Consider the following 13,341-nt stretch of genomic DNA (forward strand, 5'->3'; position numbering starts at 1 on the left):
AAGCATAGTATAAGCCTACCTCAAGCCTCTAGTTAAATTAAATCAGGTTTAATTAATCTGCCTTGTAAAACACTGCAACCCTTGGCGTGTGAAGAGATGATGAAAAACACTTGTGATGAGGAACTGGTAGGGTAACTCAAAGAGTGTATGTTGATTGGGAGAGATTTTGATCCTGCTGCCTTGCTGTAGCAAGAGTGTGAATCACGCACACCAAACCATTTTGCAGAGGTGATGGTTTAATAACTGCCAGATTTACGGGCATCCCCTCAAAGTCTGGGCATGTTAAAGAAGCGATAATGGCCAAGCCCAGCCCTGACATATGGCTGGGAGAATATATATCACACTATAGGTGCTTAAAGAAAGGGAGGAAAGACCTGTGTAGGTTCTCTTCACCCTCTTGTCTCTTCCCTTCTTCCAAATAAATTTGTGCCTGTACCTATTGGAAAGGATTTACCTATCAGCTTCACATTTAATTGAAGACTGCAGGCTTTAATTTCACCTTTCAGTTTTCCACTTATCCATCATTTTTAGTTGAAGTTTATCTAACTAATTTCACAGCGTTTTCACTGCAGAGCTTCTGTAAACTAATGGTGAGGAGGAGCCAAAAAAAAAAAAAAAAAAAGGAAAGAAAAGCTAGCAAACAGAACAGCTCTTCCGCAAACTTCTCATTATTCCCTGCCTGCATCTGTGCATTTCACAATGTCTGTCTGTGACTGTGTGTTTGGTCTGGCTGGCTGCAGTGTCCCTCCCTGGGACCTATGATCATAATTTTTTGCTGCTTTTGCAGTTTGTCAAGATTTCTATTGTATAAAAGCAATAAAAGATGCTAACTCAGGTTTCTGAGGCTGACAGCCACTGAAAAGCTGAGAGCAAAATCAACAAGCAGAATCAATAGGGTGAATATTTGTGCGTTCAAATGCCTTGTCTTTCTCCCTGAATCTATTCTAGGCATATAGTTACTGCCTTCAGCAGCCCTCTACGAGTTATGATTTACCGTAGCAAATTACAGTTTCTTTTCCCTTACTGCCAAATACTCAATAAAAGCATGTTGTTTCAAGGTGTGGTTCTCCGCTTCTTTGTACCTGACTTGATTGCACTCGGCAACTCCTTAGTTCTGTTAACTCTTTAGTCCTGTTTGTGGTATGCAGCAGGATACACAGGTTAATAAATACAAGTCCTGGCACAGAAGCAGCATCCACTGCCCTGAGTTAGCAAATTTTTGCCTGGGAAGAGCTAGGTTCTTCTAAATGGAGTTTTACCGGCAGGGAGTTGGGTGCCTGATTCTGAGCTCTCAAGGTGTGCCCTTCTTGGAGTCCTGTCCTGCAATTTTGCACAAACAAACAAACAATCGATCAAACAAACAAAACATAACAAAAACCAAGAAAATCAATATCTGTCATTAAAACATAGCATCTGGAGGAGAATGGGAGGAATCAGTTTATATTAACGCCACTTGCTGGTTAGAACATTTGCCAGGACTGTAAAAACCCCAGGTTTGATTCCCCTCCTCCACCTCCAAATGCTTATCTCAAAAAAAAAAAAAAAAAAATCCTTAACCGCTGTAAAATGATACTATGAGAACACTCTGTCCTTTACTTCTAGTACACATATTTTGCTAGAGTTATTTGGGTCTTAGTGCATGGTAAGATGAACCTGACTGGAGAGCAGAACAATCAGAGTACTAACAGCAGGAACTTTGGTTCAGGATCCTGCTCCAGGAACAGCTTATATATTTTACAAGCATAATATACAAAGATAGAAAGAAAGAAGGACTGCAGAGCAGTTCTCTCGTCACTGAATAAACATTGCTGTTGTGTTGTAAGCTGCTACAGTAGTTTGAGGAAGCCTGCATGAGGTATGAAAATTTCAAAGGCACGGAAAAATATTATTTTTATCTTTTGGAAAAGGGACGTTTTGGGAAAAATAAAACATTTGCAGCAATTGCTGAAAAATATTACTTTAGAAAAAATGGATGTATTAAATGTAATTTAACACATAGAATCTACTGAGATGTATGTAGTAAATAAGTTTGCTTTGAATTTAAACTCTGAATTCTAAATACAGAGAGTAGTATACCTGACATAGTGTTTCATCTGAATAAGTAGCAAGAAAATAACAATAAAACAATATCAGTACTGCTGACAGTAAACACAGATACTCATTGAACACCAGAGAAAATACAGAAATATTGGGGATATGAGAGTCTGAGTTAGATTCCCAGGGAATGAGAAGGGAACTGGAAGATGAAGGGGTTCCAGGCACAGAAAAGCTGAGAACCACTTCTGTAGAGATTTAAGCCTTAAAAATGAAATCAAATTGCAGTGCTATTGACTTCAATGACCCCTGTAAAATTAATGTTTAATTTTATTTCCTCAGCAAGTCTGCATTTTCTTATATTCCATGAGTATCATTTATTACCAGTGCTGTGGAGATAAGAATGGCATTGATTTTTATTGATATGTTTTTCATTGATATGATTTTCATTTATATGATCTATTAGTAAGCAGAGTCACAGAAATATATATATAATATATATATTTTATATATATATATATAAAAATATATATATATATATTTGGCAAATAAGATAGTAATGCAAAGATTACTAAAACAATTTCCAGGGAAATAATTAGTACATGGTATATTTTGTTCAGGGGAGATGCTGAAGCTCTGAAGACATTCACTTTCCTCAAAAATCTATGAAGTTTACTGCTTCTGTGTAAAGAGGAGTTAAATTTACTTTTCACATGAGAATATATATCATTGATTCTCTGAACCACTGGGAAAATCATATGCAAGCTGATACCTGTGATTAAAAACTTAACATAGAAACGGGCACCTGCAGATACTGCAACAAGTTATCCAGGTTCACCATGAACACATTTGTGCCTGCAGAAACACAAAGGGTAAGTATCCACAGCTAGTTTTGACTTCCTGACCAAAAATCTGACCCATTTTATGGCCCTTCTTTTAGTTTTGTATCTATTTAGTTCTGCATGCTATCTCAGCAGACCACCATCTTATTTGAAACAACAGGCCTCTTCTCACCTAGACAAGCTTTGGACTGTCTAAACATAGGTGCTATGACCAGAATCAAACCAATTTAACAAACTGCTGCCCAGTTTATGTTATGTCTGGGCTTACCCAGTAGCCTAAGCTTTCACATCTGTTTATGAACCAAACACTAATGCAACCAGTAGGCCTCATTCCTACTGGTAAATAGGTTTATGAGGTGGAGAGGAATATATTGCGCTGTTGCCTCACTCTAGGTGAATAAAAATAATTTTCCTCAAATAGAATTTACGTTGTAATGATTTAGATATCGAGACAAAAATCAGCCACCAATAAATGGTGCATCTTTTCTGGAAAAGAAAATGGTTGGTTCCAGAGAGGTACAGAACTGTTTTCAACTCTCTGTAAATGCTCTTCATAAATATACTTTTGAGTAGGTGAGATATATAGCTTCTACCCTATTTTTCCTTTCTGACACTGGATTAAAACCTGGTCTATGCTGCCTCCAATTGGTATTGTCTCAACTCTTTCAGATGATTAACTGACCTAACTTCATTTGACACCAGCTTCTCAGTTTCTAGCTGAAGCTCAGTCATCTCTACTGGATTTCATACTGTACTTTTACTGACCATGTCCACTGCCTTGATGACATAAAGCTTCATGGACCCAGGCATTAATTTATTTACAAAAGAGCCTGAGCATGAGAAGTAAAGTTGGATCTGAGACCTGTGGATTGGAGTTCCACTGCTTCCTCCTGGCATGGTACTTGTCCTGTTGGCTGATCACACGGGATAAAGATGATGCAAACATGGAGGATGAGAAATATTACCCATGTGAACCAAAATGAAATCACAGTCCATATCCTGCCTGCAGCACGTCACCAATCTTGATTGGAGAGCCTTGTACAGGGTAGTCACCAAAATCAACTTCTCAGTACAGCTGCTGCTCCAGGGACATGTCTTTTACTAACTGATTGAATGATTTCTCTTTGCAAGATGTCAAAATTGTGGGGGTCCAGAGAGGAACTTTAAGAAGTTCATTTGCAGTGAAAATGCATGTTTTTTGAGAGATTTTTTTCAGAAGCTGTATTGAGAAGCCACTGTTCCTCGTTGGCTATCTGAAGTTAGTAAATGACTGGTTTTAGATGGGTGAAACTCATGATGCCTGGTTTAGCCTGGATCTGTTTCAAATTTGACACCACCCCCAGCAGAACAGTGCCAACTGCTTTCTCCGCACTGTTTGCTCCCAAAGCCAAGGTCATACCTTCGGCCTGGTGGAGACGGAGGGACTGTGGTGGCTTTCAACTGCAGGCATGCTGACTGGTTAACCTGGGCAGGCAAGAGGGGACTAAGAAGAGCTGAGTTCATGTTGCAGCTCTTGGGGAGAGAGAGAATAGAGTCTGTGTTATTTTCCCTGACCTTATGCTTTGGAAGAACTTGGTATCTTTGGGCCTTCTCATCAAATGTAGTCAACAATATCTGTCAGAGTCAAAAGTTCTGAGTGGGAGAGACAGATAAGAGACAGACTGATGGACTGACAGACAGATGGGCAGGCAAAATGATCACATAAAGCACATTTATTTCCTTGAGAAGTCAGATCTACGTCAGATGCAAAACTGCAAATTGTATGCTAGTGGGTGGGATTTTCAAAAGTCCCTAAGACCCAAAGCCAATTTATTTATGTACCTCATCTTAACTATAATAACAGGAGAATTAGGTACCTAACTGACTTTGAAGTCCTATCATAAATGACTTTAATAGGATTTGCTGTATCACTTCAGTAGTCTTAATCTCGCTGTATTTAAAATAGTAGACAATAGGAGTTTTGTCACTGATTTAAGAGTCTATAATTTTATAAAACTTACATAAAAACAATGATAGTACCTGAAAACCTTGAAAATTTTGAAGTTAGATGTCTTCATTCGCATGCATTGTCTTGATGCTAAAACGACACCCAGAAAACAAGGCTTTAGATTAGTGTCAAATATTTAACACTGAAGCACTGTTCTTGCAAGTTTTTACACTAATTCAGTCAGATAAGAATATATGTTGGATAAGGGATCTCCCACTTTCTATGGTCAGTTAAAATATATTTTAGAGGAGATAACCAGTGAAATGTTTCAAAGACACGGTCAAGGAATATCTTCATTTGGTTTGCATTACTTCTGCATGTGAGCTCCGTAGCAAAGAACTGTAATGCCATGGTTGTTTAGGTGTACTGACACTGTCAAAACCCGTGAGCAAACTTGAACTCATAACCATGTTGTAAAACAGATTGCAGAGGAAAGTGAGCAGAGTGACTATGAGTGTAGATCCGACACTAGTGTCTGTTGGGTATTATGAAAGTAAAATTGGTATGCGCCACTACATAAATTATTTTCTAGTCGAATGGAAAGCAGATTTGAACAACAAACACAGAATCCAACACAGAATGATACAATCATTCAGGTTGGAAAAGACCTTCAAGATCATCTGGTTTAAACACCCCCAATGCCACCCACTAAACCATGTCCCTAAGTACCACATCCAACATTTCCTTAAACACCCCCAGGGATGGTGACACCACCACTTCCCTGGGCAACTCGTTCCAACCTCTCTCACTCTCAGTATTTTTTTTCCTAGTTAAGTCAGTTAAGTTGCTTTTTTAAAGAAATACTTTTTTTTTTTTCCCCTAACCTGAGACCAAGAGGTTTTTATATGTTTTTCAAATAACTAATTTAATCTAGGGATAAAATTAAATCTGTCCAGAGGAGAACCATCCAGTTACTGTATTCTAAGATTTCAATATTTGCTTTCATCTTATAATGGAAAAAAAAAAAAAGACAATAATAATAATAATAATGAAAGAACTATGAGAGCATACTGTGTCAAAATGTTTGGGTTTGGATTTAAAATATCAGATGTATATTTAGATATCACACTTGAAGTGACTAAACAGTCAACATTGAACATTTCAGGAAAGAACTCAGTCCAAATTGGTAGATCTCTGTGAAAGCAAATTAGTACATCTGTATGAAACTTTGAGTTTAAATGAGGAGTATCTTCTGCGAAAAAAAATAAAAAGTTCTGAGTAGTTTTACTGCAAAACCTAAATGAATGGCTTGATATTTAAAAGAGCTTAAACTGTCACAAAGTACCAAAGGAGAATAAAGCACTTCAGAAAATTATAAAGTTTACCAAGAAGCTTATTTCTAGGAACTTATAAAGAAGTTGGGCAGAGACCAAGCAGTGCAGTTTAACCCATTTAATTTCTAAGCATTAGGGCATTATTTGCCCATTTCCCAGACAGTAATAGCAAAGCTAATAAATAACTACATTGCATCATCTTTCCTTGCTACCTTCAGGGTAGACCTGTTTACTTAAACCTTTGCCTGCCAAGCAAAACAATATTTGAGTTCTTGAATGATATATAAACTTTAATCCAGGTTGGCAATCACTAGGTATTCACTGAATCAACTGAGTTAATAAACGAATTAAGCATTTTTATTCTTTATTTTATTTACAATTTCTTCATGGAACTCAGCTGAAAAGAATCATGATGCTGTCTATATTGCCTATACTAATCATATCCAGAGATTTTATAGCAGCATCATTACAGGATATATAATAGACTCATTTCTATCTCCTACCAACATTTTTCTTTCTTCAGTGTGTGAAGGTAGCCAGAGGACAGAACTGTCCTTAGATACTGAAACAGTCTTTCCTTGTGAGGTCCTTGCTGCTGTCCAGGCAGAGGAACTTGCTGTGATATCAGTGACATTAAATGAAAGGCATGAGCACAGGAGGAAAGAGAAGATACCTTCATGAAGTGGTTAAGCCACAAAGGTGCCTGTGATTCCTAAAAGCCACTGACAATGAATAATATTATGTATGCATAAATATTATGTATGCATTGATGCTGTTATTGATGTTACTGCATTACCCTCTTCTCTTAGCTTCTATGTAGGCATAGAACAAAAAGAGGGTCCTGGCCTCAGACAGCCTGCATCTACATATAAAAAAAGATATAAAAAGGCACAGTTAGAGGGTAAACAAAACAAAACAAAAACAAACAAACAAACAGAAAACAAACAACAACAACAAAAAACAGTAAGACCATACTAGTCAAAACAACAGGCATGAATTATTGCATGTTTGCAACTGAGGTCTTGAGAAGCCTGGAAGTATACCAGACAAGAGTTTCAAGCTGGAAATGAAAGGAGAAAATAGAGGACTTTTATCATATGGAGCTTTTCCCAATAGTGAGGGCAAAAGGGAGTCTGCACCTAATTTTAAATCACTGGTACAGAAAAGCTGGTGTCATAGATTAGATGGTAGCACTAAAAAATGCTTCGATTTGAAGAAGCAATATAGTTTTGACGTGACAGAGAAATGGGAGTATAAGAATGCACAGAGAGAGAGAGAACACTTTTAAGGAGCACGCAGAAAATTTTTACAGCAGCCTCATAGATAGGTGTGAGCAGGACAAGACTGTATTTGACAAGACCAGAAAAAGGCCTCAATAAATGAGACAACATGAATGAGATAACACGAATGAGAACACCAGCTTTGTGAACAGACAACGAGAATTCTATCCTAGACGTGGTATGCACAGAGAAGTAGTGAAAAAGAGGTATGAACTAGGGACGATAGAGAAAGGAGTCTGATAGATGTTCAGGTATAATCAAAATGACAGGCAGAGAGATGACATTGTCTGCCATGGCATTGAAGAGGAGGCAGAGAAGGGCTGAGTAGGGAGGGGGGAGTTTGCTGGCTAATCATCCATGAGACAAGCCAGGAAGGCATACTTGTATTTTAGTTGCTAGTAAGAAATGTTTTGGAGGGAAGAAGTGGATGTGACAATCCTAAAAGAGTGTAAGCAATTGCACAATTGCGTGGAAATAAATTGGACTTGATATATATTTGAGAAGCCAATACAACCATAAAACCGGCACATACCGTACTCTATCTCAGAATAGTTATTAGTCAACTCTGTCTTGTTGCAAAGGGGTATCTCATCTTTGGATTCTAACAGAGCTATTTCCATCTCATATTAGCCTATTTTTAGAACAAGTGGGTAAAAGGTTTTGCTTCCAAAGGAAAATAATATGGTCTTAACACAGATCCCTGGGATGGCCTGTCACTAACCTCCTTCTATTTTGAGAAACTGCCATTCACTCCAGGTTTTTGGTTGTTGTTTCCTTTTTTTTTTTTTTCCCCTCACACACTCAATATTTAACTCATAGCAAAAGCCATGATTATTCATCATCTTTAATCATCTTCATGCTCTGAGATATCCTGTGCAAAATCTACTCGGTTTTTAGGACATCTTCACCTGCTATTTCACAGGCTAAAGCCTGCAAGCAAAGCACTTTTCTTCCTCTTTACAAAGGTTGTGTTGGTTTGGCTTTCAGTCAAGTTACTCTTCTGCAGTTCTCTCCTCAGACTGACTTCTCTCTAAGCTCTAATATCTGTCTTACAGATTGTCCCAGAAAACGTTTCTAAAGCAGTAATGTTGTTAAGTCATTTGAAGTTACTCCACAAATGAATTTAGCCTTAAAACTAATAGCAATTTCAGAACGTGACAGGGAAAAAAAAAATCCTTACTTAACCTAAGCATTTTTCTGGTTAGCTTGAACTGGAAAACTTAAAAACTAACTGAAGAAAACATCATTTGTCCTACTTTAGCATTAAATAATAAAAAAGTCATATTTTCTTCTTTTGATCTTGAAACATATTGCTCCTAGTTCTTACAAGAAGTTATAACAACCGAGCTAAACGACTTGTTTAAATGAGTGAAAATTTACATAACCTTATTTCATTGAAATAGAAACTAACCTCTTTCCCATGTCCTAGCTGAGGTCCTACAAAGACACATAAAACCTATTCAGTCCTTTTTCAGCTCTTGAACTTGAATTCTCTCTTCAAATTATATCTGATAACAGTATGTGCAATGTTAAAGCATAGAGGTCAGAGTATGTTCCTTCTGAATGCTGATTTCAATATGCTCTCTACTGAGTCTGGCACAGACAGTAGCTCCTTCCATCCCCCTTTCAGGACTCACAGAGCCAAGGGCTTCTTTTTTTTGGCTCCCTGCTGAAATGGCCACCTACAGTTCAGCCAGAACTGCATGCGAGTGCAGCACTTCTAGCGGTAGCTCTGGCGATTTGGCCGCTGATGTAATCTGAACAAATATTTTCAGTCTCCTCTTTAGCCAAGAAACTGAAACAGAGGCTGTAAATAACAGTTAGGTCATCAAAAATGAATTTAACGAATACATAAATGATAAAATCACATACAATACAAACGGTAGTATATAAACAGTGATACTTTAACAGTAAAACCAACTAACTCCATCAACTCACAGGTGTTTTGGCTTAAAAAAGGTTTTAGTTTTTGGCAATATATATACTGAAAAATGAAGATACTCAGATATAAAACTAAACAGCAACAACAGACTGAAGAAAAAACAGACAATATATAAAATTTCTTTCTCCTTTTCAGATCTACAATAAAAAAAAAGGAAGACTTTAAACTGTCACCTTCATATTAATTGAGGATTACACTAACATTTTCTAATCTGCATATTTTAGATTACTCAAATCAACATTACTCCAGAATGCATTGCAGATAATAATTAACCCTCCTTTTCCATGATCTATAAATCAACTACACACAAAATGCTATCTCAGTTTATGATTAATTTCTCTATATTTTTCCAATGACCCAAATCCTTTTCTTTTTCTTATGTGAGATCAATATTCTTTAACTCGTTCTTCATAGACTATGTTTTCATAGAATTGTAGAATAGAATCATAGAAAAATAGTTGGAAGGGACATTAAAGATTATCCAGTTCCAACCCCCCTGCCATGGGCAGGGACGCCACCCCCTAGGCCAGATTACCCAAGGCCCCATCCAGCCTGACCTTGAACACCTCCAGGGATGGGGCATCCACAGCTTCTCTGGGCAACCTGTGCCAGTGCCTCACCACTCCCTGAATTAAGAATTTCCTCCTAACATCTAATCTAAATCTCCCCTCTTTTAGTTTAGAACCAATCATCCTTTTTCTATCACTATTTTCCTGACAAAAAGTTGTTCTCCATCTTTTTTACAATCCCTCTTTAAGTATTGAAAGGCTGTTTTAAGCATGAAAAATACCCGACGAGGTGTTTCCCATCTGAAAGCACCCATTGTGAAAGTGAAAGATTAACTTCTTGTGTACATCACCCTAGTTTGTATATCTCACTCTGATTCTAAAAACTCTGGTGAAAAGAGCCTTTGTGCTTTGGCTATGAGCAAATGAGACTTTTCATTATTCCTAAATGTCGCATTGCATTTTGTTGCAGTGCATTTATCAATAACAAGGTCTGAATTCTCTGGTTTTGCATGTGCACCCTTTAGGGAGTTTTATTATAGATTATCTACAGGCTATTCCACTGGCTGTTTACATATGCTTTTCCTTCATACCCTGCCTCAATGTTAATTTTAAACATTTATTTTTCTATGAATAACAGAAGCCTGGGTTACAGTAAATTTATCCTGTGTCTCTCAAACTGTTCCACTATGGTTACTTCCAGTCACCTTCATGCTAATTCTCCACAGCTGCTAGTGCAGCACCTCTGATTCCTCCTCAGTATTAACTTCACTTTCCCTCTGGACTCCCCCACGTCAGTTCCCCAGCTCCCTCACCTCGAACCTGATGCTCTCCCAGGCCTACATTGGCAATCAGAGCCCTCTGATGGCTCCAGCTTTTGCTGGCCTGCTTCTCAGGTAAGACTCGTACAGGCCATGCAAGTGCCAGCACTGCACATACCCATGCAGCCTGGGCAGCTGCCTCGGGCCACTTACCTGCCACTCTAGCCAAGCAGAAAGGATAGGAACAAATTTGTTGTTTCCTTCCTCACCTCTGCCCATATTCCCCTGTCTGTGTGGATTAGAGTTGCTCTCCTGGGGTCTACAAAGAGATGAGAAATGTCCTTTGAGAGATACTTCCCTCGAAACCACACGCAGAATGAAAACCTGAATTGCCAGAATTCCACCTTAAGTTTCCTCAAGGGAGAGGAGAGGAAATCAGAGCGGCCCAAGGGCTGAAGGAGTTGTCAGCTTCTCCTGGCAGCTGGAGGAGCTGTGGAGCTTGCACGGGGGTGCTGGACAGATGTTTGACAGAAGTAAAACCCTCTGGTAGACGAGCAATGTCAGGAACAAGTAATCATGCCAGAAGCTTTTACTGACAGATTGAAAGATAGGGGAATGATCGGGCAACTAACAGGGCATTGCTCTGTGGCTGTGCTTTTTGCAAAGCTCTGAGGGTGTTGGCTTGCATTAGAAAGCGTGATTGTGCGGCAAATGGCTAAAGCATTGCCTGAGGAAACACTCCTTGGTCTCTACAAGGAATTTGGCACAGCATCTTCAATTTGTACCTGTATAATATACAATATATGCCTTCCTGCTCCTTGCCTCAGCCATGCTCAGTAACATGGCAAAAATCTTCCTGCATTTCTTATTGGAAGTTAAACTTCTTTCAGGAGTGAAGCAGCAGTCTGGTAATGCCAGTCTTTGTTTTTATATAATATGTTTAGAGAACTACTTGTGCAAATCATTTTGAATGGGACAGAATTCTTCTTCAAATGTAAAAAATAATATGGAAAATAATCTACAAAAATAAATAAATATTTTGAGGGTACCAGAGGTGAAGAATCACTGAAATTTTTAATTGAGAGCTGTATACCTCAAAAGTGGTGAAGAGGTAGTTCTACTTCTGAAATAGAAAACCTGTTTTTGGAAAAGGAGAAACCCAAGCACTTGGAGAGAAATCTTATTCCTGTTGCCACGAATATTCATGTTGGAGATTAAACTAATGAATTATAGTTATTCCACAGCCACACTAATTCCCAGTTGCCCCTGGATTTCTGAGATGTGCTTGGCAAGGCTAAGTGAGTCACACCAGGGTAGCTTATTTCAAGCACCACCTAGTGGATCTCTTTAAAAATATATATATCTATTAGCAAAATGTTTTAGCTTTTGAAAATAGGAATGGCAGCTCTCAGTTTACCCTTTTAAAATGTTCCTATTTGATAGCTATTGTTGAAAACAAGACACATCTCTGAAAAGCACTAAATTAATAAAGGTGAAAAAAATACTAGCATCAGTCAAACTGCTCCATGTACAAAATTTGGCTTTTATGGAGCTTCAGAATGAGACATTCTCTTCCCAACTTATTAGGTCCAAAACATTAAGAGAGCTATGCCCTTTAATGATCAGAATTCCCAGAGTAAAAAAAAAATGAAGTTCTCCTTTGAAATGAAAGCAAGTGAGTGAGAGTGATTGAGATGTCATAATTTTTATAAGGAAAAATAACTAACCAAAGAATGAAAGTACTCCTAATGTTGTTTACTGGTCAGTAAAATGTGGCTATATAACTATATAAAAATATAGTTTTAAAAATGTGACTATAGAGTATGTTCAGAGACACGTGATAGGCCTTCTATCTGTGTAATTTCCTAAAATAAAAATAATATAACACGAATCAATAAATAGGTTTGTTAATACTTTTACTGATTTCATTGTTTTAATTCAATTATGGATGGAGGGTTACTTATTTAAATTCTGTAGTTGATCTGACTATTGCTTCATAAAGTATGTCATTCATACTTTAAACGTTTTCTGTGAAGGACATTTTTCAGGAAGATTTCAGACCTATTATTGCAGGAAACTAAGATTTGATTGTAAATGTTAAAATATTGTGATATTTAAAGTGATGTGTAGCTGGCCTGAAGTAAACTGAGTTTACTCTGACTCAGGACTGAGACCAAACCTTAAGCAACTTAGTACTTATGCCTTATCTAATATTAGCTAGCCAGTGTAGCCCTTGTAAAATTAGGGAATAGAGATGGCCATGATCAGGCAACTAAAATATAAAATAGAAAAACTACCGTGAAGTGTCATTAGAAAACAAGAAAGTACTGTTGTGCCAGAATCAGCACAAACATTTATGAGATGCAGTAAGTGATGGCTGAAAGATCAAACAGTGGCAAACAGAAATTTGTGAAAGAACTGAGAAACCAATGTTGAGAAAAAACAATACAGGGCTCCCCGCCCTGGAGACATTTTTATGTGGACTAGAACTGATGGAGTTGATCCAGCAGCTGATCAGAAATGATTATGTAGGTTAATGAAAAGCCTCAAAAAAATGGTCATCATCTGTGTCAAGTGAAATATAAGGATTTTGTTTGTCTCTCTTTGATGAGGCTGTTAAAATAAAAGTGGATTGCAATAGCCAATGGGTTGTAGGTTTCGTCATGCAATGAGTTCAGTAAGATTTATCTCATATTTATTCAATTAGTCTAAATT

At 37.7% G+C, this 13,341-nt stretch overlaps 2 long non-coding RNA genes across 3 annotated transcripts in view; one reads left to right on the forward strand and one right to left on the reverse strand.

Moving 5' to 3' along the window:
- Positions 1-13,341, reverse strand: part of LOC106039050 (uncharacterized) — a 21,609-nt gene continuing 8,268 nt past the window's right edge. The window contains exons 1-3 of one of the 2 annotated variants that reach the window (XR_007162543.2): positions 8,829-9,035; positions 4,896-4,953; positions 1-1,320 (exon numbers count right to left, since the gene is read on the reverse strand). This is a non-coding gene — a long non-coding RNA (uncharacterized lncRNA). Of the gene's footprint in view, positions 1,321-4,895; positions 4,954-8,828; positions 9,036-13,341 lie in introns of those variants that run through there. The other variant, XR_010829701.1, reaches the window with a different exon arrangement.
- Positions 1,551-8,835, forward strand: LOC125182544 (uncharacterized). The gene is made up of 3 exons (XR_007162542.2): positions 1,551-1,855; positions 2,655-2,906; positions 3,546-8,835. It is a non-coding gene; the product is annotated as an uncharacterized lncRNA (long non-coding RNA).

The sequence above is a fragment of the Anser cygnoides genome, chromosome 2, assembly GCF_040182565.1.
Source record: "Anser cygnoides isolate HZ-2024a breed goose chromosome 2, Taihu_goose_T2T_genome, whole genome shotgun sequence".
Taxonomy (NCBI): domain Eukaryota; kingdom Metazoa; phylum Chordata; class Aves; order Anseriformes; family Anatidae; genus Anser; species Anser cygnoides.